General features: G+C 43.4%; 1 non-coding gene across 1 annotated transcript; it reads left to right on the top strand.

Annotated features, from left to right (window-relative positions):
* Positions 1-332: 332 nt before the first annotated feature.
* Positions 333-439, top strand: LOC113623711 (U6 spliceosomal RNA). The gene has a single exon (XR_003434027.1). It is a non-coding gene; the product is annotated as a U6 spliceosomal RNA (small nuclear RNA).
* Positions 440-10,991: the final 10,552 nt, after the last annotated feature.

The raw sequence follows: 10,991 nt of genomic DNA, 5'->3' as shown, positions 1-10,991 counted from the left end.
ACTTGTTTTAGGGATACCAGGAAGTTCTCCCTACTCTCAAATAGCAAGACTATCCTAGGGCCACAGTACTAGAAATTTTACAATTAGAAATTCACTCCTTTGGATTTATTATCTCTAGTCCACTTTTAAAAGATGGGGGAGGGAGCTGTCATTCTTGAGCAAGATAAAACACTAAACTGAAATCATACAACGTGTTAGATAATGGTAATAATAATGTTTTATGTTGATAACAGCGTGTTATAGCTTCCAAATTCCCTGGCAAGTAGGTAGAATAAGCACTCTTTAACCAAAATTTTACAGATAAGGAAACTGAAGTTCAAAGAGGCAATATGCTGCTCACTTCGGCAGCACATATATTAAAATTGGAACGATACAGAGAAGATTAGCATGGCCCCTGTGCAAGGATGACACGCAAATTTGTGAAGCATTCCATATATTTTTTTTCAAATTTGACAACACTATCAGCTCCACTTTAGAAATTTCCAGTAATCAGGTAAGAAAAGAAAAAGGGTAAACAGAGGCAATATGACTTGCTCAAAGACATGAAACAAGAATTGCAGAGAGAGAGAAAGAGCTGAAGCAGGTCACCTGACTCCTAGCCCAGTGCTTTGCAGAGGTGGCAGCAATGGCAGAGTCAAAGGGGGCGTGCGAGTAGGGAGTGGGTCTTCAAACCACCAAATAATTTCCGTCAACACTTCTTTGATCTACATAAAGGTTTTCCTAATTGTTGATGAAGTTCATTGCACACTGCCACATCAAGACACACACACACCCACCCACCTCCAGCCCTACCGAGCAGATTACATCTGCAAAGCCCCTTCTCTGTAGAGGCCGGGGCAACTGAGGGGCCAGGTCTGCAGGGCACAGTGGGGAGAAGGGCCCAGCAAGGGAAAGGAGACGGAGAAGATGCGAGGCGTGCGCCAAGCAGATGTCTGTCCCCAGGATTTGAACAGCTACCATGTTTCCTCTGTGCCAGGTTTATTTCCCTTGTGTGAATGCTCATGATTGCCCTGTACATAAAAATTGTTTAATTCCCATATTAAAAGGAAGAAGTGAGACTCAGAATTGACTTGCCCAAGACTGCACAATGTGTGAGCAACATCTGAACCCAAGCCTTGGGCTTTCCATACCAGGCCTCAGAGAAATCTTTTTTGTCCCAGGAAACCAAGAGGATGCTCTATCCCACATTCTCAGCACAAGTCAAGTCTATTATAAACATTGTAAGAGAAAGATGGAAGAAAAAGGATTGGATGAACAGGTTAAACGTGGATCCACACTTGATTCATTTCTTCAAAGACACAACAGCCACTGAAGCCCCTTGGTCACATCTCAGCATTCACCATCTCTGTAGTTGGAAACATGGAGTTTCCTCCATCCACTGGGACCATGGAACACGCGAGTGAATCAAGAAGATACATGCAGAATGCATCCCACCCTTTCTTGCCATTTGCATATAGTATTTCAATGCCCCACGAGCACAGAAATCCAGTGGACCCAAGATGCTTGGGAGTTTAGCAAGACTCAAAGTGAATATGAGGTAAACACATTATACCTAAGATAGAGTAAGCAAGAGCACTGACAGCCCTGAGAGGTCACACTTTCCATTTGAAAGAGGACTTACTTTGAACAAAGAAAAAGGGTGGTTGTGTTCCAAGAAACACTACCAACCAAGGGACCTTATCACAGCCTTTCTCACTCATGTGTCAGCCAGCCACTCACACCAAACACCAGTCAGTTTTATCCCCTTAACTGCACATACAAATAACAAGCTCTCCAAGTGGTCCTGCTGAATCCTCACTCTTTGACTTCAGTTAATGGGAGAAGCACTCAACACAGAGCTCTCCAAAGAACTCATCCTCAGAAATGCTCCTCAAGAATCCCACGCTCAAAGGAAAATGAAGTTTACACACAAACCTTTATGGCAAATACTTAACAACAAAATCTGGAAACAATCCGAATATCTTCAGTGACTAAATGGAAAAACAAACTGTATTACTTCCTTACCATGGAATACTACTCAGCAGTGAAAAGGAATGAACTGCTGATACAGATCACACAGATGGTCTCAGATGTATTATGCCAAGTGAAAGAAGCCACACTCAAAAAAAGAAAAGGTATGGAAATCTTCTAAGATGGGCTCCATCTGCAAAAACAGAGGTTCAGAGAGACTAAACACTCTCTAAAAAGAGGTCGGGGCTCAGCCTTCAAGGAGCCCAGCTGCAGAGCTAACAGCTGGCAAGAAAAGACAATATGCAAAAATCAGGGGAAGATTCAGGTAAAACAAGGCTTTACCTCTTCCACCCTGAGCAATCCCAGAGCAGAATCAGGTGAGTAAATCAGGCAGCAGTTCACAACAGCTGTGCAAGACAGGTCTCTGCAACTGTTCACTCAACTATACTGATCCAGCTGACAAGCCCAGAACTAGAATTATACCTTGACCATAAACTGTAACTTATCACGGTCAGTACCTAACACCAAGAAAATCTGCTGGGCTAATAGATTTCATTTTCTATCTCAGGGTGACTGTAGCTATTTTTATTTGGGGTAATTTGAATTCAAAGGCAGCCACAGAAAGCAATGGAAGAAAAAGAGACCCTAATTACAATTCATTTTCTAAAATGTATCGGAAATTATGAGAAGTAATTCAACCATTTTGGCTAAAGTAAGGCTAAGCCAGACCTTGGATGCAGCCCCAGGTCCAATATACCTGCTGTCCTTAATCTGTTTTTTAAAAATCTCCTTTAAGGGCTTCCCTGGGGGCGCAGTGATTAAGAATCCGCCTGCCAGTGCAGGGGACACGAGTTTGAGCCCTGGTCCAGGACAATCCCACGAGCAACTAAGCCCGTGCGCCACAACTACTGAGCCTGCACTCTAGAGCCCGTGAGCCACAACTACTGAAACCCGCATGCCTAGAGCCCGTGCTCTGCCACAAGAGAAGCCACCGCAATGAGAAGCCCACGCACCTCAACGAAGAGTAGCCCCCCCTCGCCACAACTAGAGAAAGCCCGTGCACAGCAGCAAAAGACCCAACTCAGGCCCCCCCCTCCAAAAAAAATTTCCTTTAAGAAGGAAACTTTGTTCTTGGCATCATTAGAGGGTGCTAGTCCCTTGACCTGGCCTCAGCCCAGCACCTTCCAAGCACTGGGCCATCAAATGGAAATTGGCACTAATCGTGTTCTTTTTTTGAGCTGCAACTATAGTCAATCCAGGATAGTTTATACCAGCATCTTTTGTGTGTTGGTGCTGAGCTGGATGCAATGGCGGATGCAAGCCCTCAGGAACCTTATATACTTATTGCCTCATGCATGGAACACCTTTCTTCAAAGAGAAAATGAAGAAAGATAATATAAACCCAAGTGCTAAAATTTCACACAAAGGTAAGAATACTGAGTTTAAGACCAATGATTCTCAAGCTTTATTGCACCTCAGAATCACATAGGGTGCTGGTTAAAAATTCAACCTCTTGAGCCCCACTTATAGAAGTTCTGTATCTGTTAAGTCTGAGTGGACCTCAAGAATCTGCTTTTTTTTTTAAGATTTTTTTTTTTTGATGTGGACCATTTCTAAAGTCTTTATTGAATATTGCTTCTGTTTTATGTTTTGGTTTGGGGCCACGAGGCGTGTGGGATCTCAGCTCCCCAACCAGGGATTGAACCCATACCCCCTGCATTGGAAGGCGAAGTCTTAACCACTGGACAGCCAGGGAAGTCCCAAGAATCTGTTTTTGTTTTGTTTTGTTTTGTTTTGTTTTTTTGCGGTATGCGGGCCTCTCACTGTTGTGGCCTCTCCCGTTGCGGAGCACAGGCTCCGGATGCGCAGGCTCAGCGGCCATGGCTCACGGGCCCAGCCGCTCCACAGCATGTGGGATCTTCCCGGACCGGGGCACGAACCCGTGTCCCCTGCATCGTCAGGCGGACTCTCAACCACTGCGCCACCAGGGAAGCCCAAGAATCTGTATTTTTAACAAGCCTCCCATAGCTCCAGTAATTCTAAGCTAATGGTCCCAGACCACACGTTGTGGCCCTCAGCTAACTACTGCTTCTACAAGTGAGAGGACCACTGCCAAGAATGATCAGGAAAGGTCATGCAAAGAGGCCAAGCATCATTAGGGTAAGTCAGAAGTGTTTCTCTTACGAAACCAAATAAAGCAAAACAGAGGACCTGACAAAGGAAATCAAGCAAACACCCCCTCCTTTCTCACTTACATCCGTTTCAAACGTTCGAATCTCTGGTCTCATCGCTTTGATGAAAATGTCCTGTGATATGGGAAAGGTCAGTCTCTGGGCCTGCAGCTAAGAAAATATTTGCATGAGGAACATAATGGTCAAGAGAGAGGCCAAGTAGGAGCCCCGAAGGGCAGGTCTGCGGTTAGCAGATGCCACTGTCGGTTTGCTGCTGAGCGGAGCTCCCCTTGGGTTTGGGCTTTGAATGAGGGAAGTCCCCAGGAGGCCCGGGTAATTGTGGGAACCGCTGTGGAAGTTCTCCACAGGCTCTGGGAGGGGCAAAGAAGGTTAGACGGGTGCCGAAATGGCTCCCAAGGATGCCAGCAGCTGTCTTCTAAACCTTGAGGAACTCAGTGGATCTCACTCCGCCCTCTCTCTTGCCTTGAGGTCTCCCTGGCAACTCACCCATGAGTATTGGCAGGAAAATGGTTACCTTATAGGAGTTGCCCTAGCAGATCTCCACACAAAGGGGAGAAAGGAGGAATCAAGGCAAAAATTCCGGTGATAGTTGAAACTAAAAGAAGAGGGGGCAACCTGGTAGTTTCTGTCCAGGCAAAGAAAATCTGAGCACATACGGTTTCACTTATGCATATTCGCTGGTATTTTGGTTTCAGGCTACGTGAATTGCCAATCAAAATGAATAACAGTGATATGAATAAAATGCTTAAACCAATGTCTGTCATGAGGTGAGCCCCCATGAATCAGTGGGTCTCCACCTGGGATGCACATGGGAATTCTCTGGGAGCTTTAAAAGCACTGATGCCTGGATCCCACCTTGAGAGTATGACTTAATCACCCTGGGGTGTAGCTGGGTATCACGAAAAATGTTATTATCTCATTCAGCTCATACAACCCTGCAAGTTAAGTGTCCTAAGCTCCGTTTACAGGGGAGATACTAATATCTTAGGTTAAGAGATTCATCCAAAATTATTCATTTACCATGTGAGTAACATATTATAAAGATGACTCAAACCTGAGTTTGTTCTCCGTATCTACGATTCTGTTTCTGTTTTGCTATGTTTGCTGATTTATTTTGTTTTTTAGATTCCACATATAAGTAAAATCATAAGGTATTTGTTTTCCTCTGACTTCTTTCACTTAGGTCTCTTAAACTGTCCTTATTTTTTTTAATTTTTCCTTTTTTTCTGTTCAGCTAAGTAATTTCCATTAATAGTCTTCCAGTTTGCTGATCCATTCCTCTGTATCATCTACTCTACTCTTGCTTCCTTCTAGTGTATTTTTTATTTCAGTTATTATATTATTCAGCTCTGTTTTGTTTCTTTATATTTTCTAACTTTTTGTTAAACTTCTGTTTATCTGTTCTTCTCCTGTGCTCATTGAGCATCTTTATGATGATTACCTTGAACTTTCATCACGTATATTGCTTATCTCCTTTTCATTTAATTCTTTTTCTGGGAGTTTGTCTTGTTTCTTTGTTTGGAACATATTCCTCTGTCAACTCATTTTGCCTAATTCTCTACGTTTATGTCTATAATTAGGTAGGTCAGTTACATTTCCCGATCTTGGAGAAGTGGCCTTATGTAGGATACATCTTATTAGAGCCCAGCAGCACACTCCCCTCTGGTCACCAGATCTATATGATCTAGGGGGTGCCCCAAAGGGTTTTCTTTGGAGCTTTATAAGAAGAAATAAGGTTTTGTTGTAAATAACTGTGCCCACACAGCCAGAGGCACCATATGCCTCTGGTGATGCCTTCGAAAGTCCTCTGTTCTATACTAGTGTGTCTATCAATCACCCTCCTCCTTGGGCAAGCATTAAGGTATCTTCTGTGCTCAGCTGTCTGAAAGCCTCTTCCACATTATTCCAATGTCATTCCCTCTGGAAGTTTTTTCCTGTCCTCTCAATCCTTCTACTCCAGCCTCTGGCCTAGCTGCAGCCCCTGGATGAAAAGACACTTCCTGCTTTCCTAGGTATATTAGGATTCTTTTGGCCACAAGTAACATGAATTTAATTTGATTAAGTAAAAAAGGCGTTTGGGGGCTTCAAGGAATCCAGTGAGAGAGTAAACTAGAAGAAGGAAGGACAGAGATACAGTCTAAAGGATGTCTAAAGACTCAGACATCCTCATGACATCTCTCCATTCTGCTTCTCTCTGTATGTGTCAACCTTTTCTCTTTCCCTCCAACCAGTTTTCTGCATGTGATGCAATACATGGCAGCCAACGGCACCCAGACTTTTCACCATATAGTTTCACCCACAAGAGATACAGTTTTATTAATTTTCTGGCCTTAACATGAAAGAACTTGCTGGCCCAACTTGGGTCATGTGTCTGCCACTGGTTCAATAAACTGTGCACAAAAGGATCCAGCCAGCTAATAAGATGACTCCTCCTGTGGGGGGCTGGGGTCTGGGGGCTGAGAGGAGCAGTAATCAGAAGAAGTAGGTGCCAGGAGTATTGGGCACATAAAACAATAATTGTCCCCTACATAAGGGCTATGTAATAATAGCATTTGGGATACATGTTAAGTAAATAGTAATTCACGCAGTACCCACAGCTGAAAGACCCACACACACACACACACACACACACACACAGAGAAAATGAAAGCAGCAAATTTCATCAATTAACTAAGTCTTTTGGTCACTTCCTTAAGACACCAATATCACTCAGGAATCTTCTCGGAAGACACGGGTGTCAGTGTCCATTTCTGCCGTGTTAAGGAAGTTGTAACTGTTACAGCAGGCAGGTAGCTAGATATGACCAAAGAAAGGGGGGCACAGGCCAGGGGGCAGGAAATCATGCATCTTGTAAACAGCGGGGGTCCATGGTCAGACAAGGAAAAGTAGGAACCTCCAGACTGACAGGAAACCTCACATTTTGGGTGATGTGTGTCCTGGAGGCACACAAAGAAATGTGGGGAAAGACGGGAATTACAGTGAAATTAGCCTGGCAGATAGGAAGTATCTATCAGGCACCGATGCCATGATGTTTCCAATAAAAGCTAAATAAGGTCAAAAATCCCTTCTCCCCTTGGGAAGGTGGAGCTGGGGTGAAAATCAGGGAATACAACCCCCAAAACCCTCCTCCCCAGTGAATATTCTGCCCCTTCATTGGTATGCCCCTCACAACCAGCTTGCCAAAGAAACCCAGGCAGCCACTCACCTGTCTGCCCACTCTCCCTCTGAGAGTGTATTCTTGCTTAAATACATCCTCACCTTACTCTCTTGACCTCCCTGTCTCGTCTCTGAATTCTTTCTGCAATGAGACAAGAACCTCAAATTCACTGGGATCATAATGGCTAACGCCAGGAGTCGCTTCAGCTCTAGTCTTCTATGTCCTTCAGGAAGTCTCCCCTGTGGAGAATTAGGCCAGACTCAGGTTACAATTTTAATTCCAAAATGGACACCCTCCTGCATCCTGCATGTGGGAACTTTAATAGAGGTGTGGGGCATTTCCAAGGTCTTCCTCCATCAGGGATTCACCTAATGGGGGGGAACAAACCTCTTCTAATTAAATGGCTCTTCAGGAAATTCATTTACATATGATCTGACTTTGTTAATAAAAACAGATTAAATTCTGTCTCTTCTAGGGCTGCAGTGCTTCACTGCGATCACAGCACCAGAGGAAGCGAGAGGAAATGAAATGTGATTCCAGCTCTCTACTGATGTGATGTCAATTCCAAGAAGAGAGAAGGGAGGACTCTCAAGACAAAGATGGCAAAGGGGGTGGGCAGAAGTTCAAAGGTCGGAGATGGCACGTTCAAGTCCAGCTTTCTCAATGTCACAAAGTGGACAGCAGCTGACCATCGCTCACCAGCTAATTCCTTGGTAATCTTCCTATTCTCATTTATACCAGTTTCCTTGATGTGGAGATTACAGTAGGTAACTCTGGTTTTGTTCCAGAATTTCCTTTTCAAAATGATAAAAAAAAAAAAAAGCACCAGAATAACCGGAGCCATTTGAGCTGAACCCCAGATTCAAAAGTTCAAGTTCAAACTTGGGCAGTGGGTGGTCCTCTAGGAGTTTGAATGGTCTAGCCTTCACAACACCAAAGAACATCTGGCCAGATCCAGTGTGGTGTGTGCTTTATAGACACAAGTCTCCTTTTCTTCTCTCAACAGCCCAAGGTGTTAACAAGGTGGGTTATTATTACAATGATCATCAGAGCAGTCCATTGCCCCTAGAGTCAGACCTCCTGGTTTCACATCCTAGCTCCCCTGCTTTCCAGCAAGTTAGTGAGCTGGAAACATTAGGCAAGTTAGTGAGCATCTTTGTGCCTTGGTTTTCCCATTGATAAAATGAGGATGGACAGAACAGCACTTACCTCAAGTGTTGTTGGGAGAATTATTAAGTGAATAAATGTAAAGAGCTTGTAGCATGGTCTGACACTCAGTAAAGTGCCCCAGAAATGTGAACCATTGTTAGTAGCTCCACATTATATATCAGGCACAAGAAAGGCTAAGAAACTTGCCCAAGGTCACTCAGTCAGTAAATAGCCAACGAGATTCAAATTAACCCACATCACACAGCCCCTGTGTACATTTGCCGCCTTTAACAAAAACTGACATTGCACAAAAGCTACATTTGTTTTTACTGTTGCTGTCGATCGTTAAGTACAAACTCAGAAATCGATTTGGTTTCGCGGGTGTTGCAATATTTTATTTGCATGCCAATTTTTTTGTTCATTAATGATTATCATGGCTGGGGATGTTTTCCAAGTGACCTGGAACTGATGTTCAAGTTTGAACTATGGAGAAATGTTTCTGTAAGAAAGTAGATATTGGGCGTAGATATCTGCTATCTTTATAGATTACAAAAGAGCAACTTTTCCAACGTTCAGTTTATGTATGAGAGGATAAATTCAGAAGAGCTTTGAGAATCCATTAAAAGGAAAAACAAAACAAAACAGATGCTCAACTCAGAGAAAAACAGGTAAAATAAATGTTCTGTCGAGCAAGTGATTGATGTCAGCACAAAGCGTGAGGCAGCAAAACAAAGCGAGGTTACTGCTTCCTCCAGCTCAGCTCCAAAGGAAAATAAAGGGAAATTGATACAGCCAAAGGAGGAAAGCTGTAGGACAGGGTCAGTCCTGGTTTCGCTGAATCTTAAATGAAGCAAATAAACAACTATCACCAAATTATATTTCCCTCCCGGGGAATTTTTCCCTTATGTCTCTATTTCCTGGGAAGTGAAACAAGAAATAAGAATCTGAAATGCCCTCTAGGGGACATCTCTGTTTCATTTTTTTTAAAAACCCACAGAAGGCATCTGCTTAAAATTGCTCTAACACAATACTTCTGGACTAAAATCTGGGTTGCAGGGTTCTATGGCTTCAGCTCACCTTCCAAAGCTGTCTGCATCTATGTGACTAACTGGTCATTGATCTCTCCATTGCATCACACTTGTCTCATGTCTCATTAAGCAGCTCCTGCCACCGCTGACTCAGAGTGCAAATCAGCACAGCAGGGCAGGGCTCCATGATAAATGCCACCTGGGGCTAGATTACACTTATTCTGAACTTAGTGGGCCTTAAATCAGAATTCAGGGCTCACCTTTCCCCCAAAGCATTGCCTTATTAACCTCATCTCATCCCCAATCCATATCGTACATTAAGATCCGTACTTTCTTCCTCATCCTTCCATCCCATACACATCGAGGATGACAGTAAAACTGGGGTGAACAGTTCCACGAGCGGGCAAATATGGTCACGTCTCTTGTTTTTACAATTAATAATTTAATCCTCCACCTGTATTATTAGTAGGAAATGTGGTGTGTGCGTCTTCCTCCTTTAAGATGTTCCTTGGAATTTACATAGTCCAACAGTGATCTTTCCAGTCTGTATCTAAAGGGAGATAGTTGGACCTGAGTCACCACTGGTGTAGCTTCTTCTTGCCATGGGGTGTTACTGTTGGAAACCAGACCCATGCAGTGCAGTGCTTGCCCATTGGTGCTAAGATTCCTTGCTGTGGTAGACGTTCCCACACAGGCTGCTATGGTTCTTTGAGGGAAGAGAAATCCCTCCTTCGCTGCTAAACCTGCTCCAGGTTCCCATGCTTCGACTCCAAGGTTGCAACTCTTACTGTTCAGTTCTGTCAATACCCACACAGAGAATCAACCAGCCCAAAGTGAGGTCAGGACTAAGCCAAGATTATTGTCCCACACCCACTGCAGTTACCTGGGGAAAGTCATGAATACAGGAAGGGATAAAGCATTAGGGTCAAATGATACAGTCTACCACAGCATGAGAAAAAACTATCACACATCGTCACGTGTGACCATGTAGAAAAGGGAACTCTAGATATCCACATGGGAATCCTTGTGTTTAATCAATCCAGCCCTGTGTATTAATATGAATTTGCATGAGACTTTAAATATTACAAATAAGACATTCATAACATTTTCTATATTTCAATTTTTATATTCTACTTATTTCTAAAAATGATTTGAAACCATCCACAGGGGGCGGGGGGAATCCCAAACACAATAAAAATTAAAACAAGAACCAAGTAACAGTGCCAAGGAAGGGAATAATTGCTTGAAAAATCCTAGGCTAAGGAAGGTCCTACAACTGAGCTCCCAATTAGCTTCGAGCTGCCTGGCAGCCAAGGCAAAGAGAGAAATCCAATGGCTTATGTATTTACCATTGTCTCATAAAAGGACAAATGCCATTTCATCATGACAGACAAATACCTTCCTACCTCTAAGAATTGAGAATATGAATGTGGTAATGATAATTTGGTCCATAAAAATAAAAAGCTGAAACATTTTAAAGGTAGATAGACCATGAGGATTTAGACAGTGTGACCA

The sequence above is a fragment of the Aethalodelphis obliquidens genome, unplaced genomic scaffold (assembly GCF_003676395.1).
Source record: "Aethalodelphis obliquidens isolate GAN/ISIS:26980383/991018 unplaced genomic scaffold, ASM367639v1 scaffold11, whole genome shotgun sequence".
Lineage (NCBI taxonomy): Eukaryota > Metazoa > Chordata > Mammalia > Artiodactyla > Delphinidae > Aethalodelphis > Aethalodelphis obliquidens.
The sequence above is the reverse complement of the archived record's forward strand: the minus strand, read 5'-3'. Positions and strand labels throughout refer to the sequence as shown.